The sequence below is a fragment of the Petaurus breviceps genome, unplaced genomic scaffold (assembly GCF_028583685.1).
Source record: "Petaurus breviceps papuanus isolate PSGF00001 unplaced genomic scaffold, PetGlider_PUasm1.0 179, whole genome shotgun sequence".
In the NCBI taxonomy this organism is placed as follows: domain Eukaryota; kingdom Metazoa; phylum Chordata; class Mammalia; order Diprotodontia; family Petauridae; genus Petaurus; species Petaurus breviceps.
In genome coordinates this window covers 11,779,005-11,781,355 of record NW_027185779.1, presented here as the reverse complement: position 1 = coordinate 11,781,355, position 2,351 = coordinate 11,779,005, and the positions used below count along the sequence as shown (strand labels likewise).

Sequence of the window (2,351 nt, the reverse complement as noted above, 5' to 3'; positions counted from 1 at the left end):
GAATTGAGGTAGAGTTATTTATGTATATTTTTAAGGATAGTTATCAGGCATCATCATGGCAAAAAAAATGAAAAATAAAAACTAAAAAATTAGGAAAAATATTGAAGACCTGTGAAAAGATGTAGGAAGATTGCACCAATATATAATAGGTGGGCACAGCAGAAAAATTATATATGTAAAGTACTTTTGAAACTTTAAAGTATTCTCTAATACTTTATTATTATTTAAATGTCACATTGTATTAAAAAGCAACAAAAATAAATAGGTGGGGGCAGAGCAGCGGCCCCCCACGCAGAAGAGTCCCAGCCCTTCCGAGGAGGAGGGAGGCGGGGGGGGAGGGCCGGGGGGGGGGGTGTACGCCAGCGGCCGCCTCTCCATCCAGCCGTCCATCCTTCAGTTACTCACCCTCCATCATGAGCACCAAGCAGGTCACGTGCTGACATTTCATGCACGGTGTGTATTATGAAGGGAGCCAGTGTTTGTTTTCACATGACTTATCAACAAGCAAGCCATCTACAATCTGCAAGTTCTACCAGAAAGGCTATGGATCTCATTGCAGATATGACCACATGAGGCCAGCAGTGGCAGCCACCAGTGGCCCAGTGGGTGCTGGGCCTCACAGCCTGCCTTCACCGATTTTCCACAGTCCACACCCTCATCGTGATAATGAAAAGCAGTTTCCATGAACCTGGCAAGCGTGAGAAGAAAAAGCTGGTGCTGAGAGACCAGAATCTGTGTGGCTTAACTGAAGAAAAGACCAGTCCCAGTGCTATGAGTGACCTGGGAGGTTGCAGTGACTCAAACGATAGTGTGGAGATGAAGCCTCAATGCCACTTGGACACCATCCGGAGTGGCCTGGATTGTCTGGTAGCCTGGAACTCTGACAGCAACAAGCATCAGCTGTGCCCCTGTGCAGCCACTGGCTCCATGGGGATGTTTGTGAGATCTGTAGGCTACAAGTCCTGCATCCTTTTGACTCAGAGCAAAGAAAGATGCACAAGAAGCTCTGCACGGCAACCTCTGAACATGACATGGAGAAAACCTTTGTTTTCCAGGTAAGTCAGGAGAAAGTATGTAGCATCTGCATGGAGGTGGTCTATGAGAAACCATAAGCCTCAGAGAGGAGGTTTAGTATCCTCTCCAACTGCAGCCACACTTACTGTCTGTCCTGCATCTGACAGTGGAGGTGCGCCAAGCAGTTTGAGAACCCCATCATCAAGTCCTGTCCAGAATGCAGGGTAATATCTGAATTTGTCATTCCAAGTGTGTACTGGGTTGAAGACCAGAATAAGGAAAATGAACTGATCGAAGCATTTAAGCAGGGAATGGGGGGGAAAGCCTGTAAATACTTTGAGCAAGGCAAGGGGATCTGCCCCTGTGGAGGAAAATGCCTTTATCTCCATACTTACCCAGATGGGACAAGAGCTGAACCTGAGAAGCCTCGCAAACAGCTCAGTTCAGAAGGCACTGTGAGGTTCTTCAATTCTGTCCAGCTTTGGGATTTTATTGAGGACAGAGAAAGCAGGCATATCCCAGCTACTGACAAAGATGATGTAACCGAACTTGGTGACCTTTTCATGCACCTTTCAGGAGTGGAAGAGTCTGCCTCGAATCCTTGAGAGTGAACTGAAGCCCCCTCTCCAGCCTGCCCCCTTGCTATCCCAAGCCCTAGGCTTGCTGCTGGACCAGGTCTGTGTGTTTAGAAAGTGTGCTGCAGAGTTTTACATTTACTGCAACAGTAGTTGATGTGTCACTGGGATTAAGTGAGGGTGTGTTAAACCTTTGTCTGATCCAGTCTCCGTTATTACAGCAATGGAAACATTGAAGGATATAAAATCAAAAATTAACAGAAGTATATGTAAATAAATAAATAATACGTAGAAAGAAACCCAGAAAATAAAAGTATATCAAAAATTATCATTACCGTGAATGAAAAATTGAAAGTAAAAGGCAAAGCATTAAAGTAATACAAATAGTAAAAGAATACATAATAAAATCAACAACAATCAAAATACTTACTATACAGTCTCTAGAATGAAAGAAATCAGAGGGAAACAAAAAGAACTCTCAGAAGAGGATATATACACACATATGTACACACATACACATACACATATATGAAGCAGTCTTGTTAAAAAAAAAATATATGCTTGAGGGGTGGCTATGTGGTGCAGTGAATACAGCACCAACCCTGGAGTCGAGGACCTGAGTTCAAATCTGGCCTCAGACACTTAACATAAAAAACTAGTCATGTGACCATGGTCAAGTCACTTATCCCCAATTGCCCTACCTTCCCCCCTCCACAAAGCAAAATAACAGAGCAAAACAAACAAAAAAATAATATATGCTTG

At 43.7% G+C, this 2,351-nt stretch overlaps 1 pseudogene; it reads left to right on the top strand.

Moving 5' to 3' along the window:
* Positions 1-389: 389 nt before the first annotated feature.
* On the top strand, positions 390-1,848 carry LOC138160064 (E3 ubiquitin-protein ligase makorin-2 pseudogene; annotated as a pseudogene).
* The last annotated feature ends 503 nt before the right edge of the window (positions 1,849-2,351 follow it).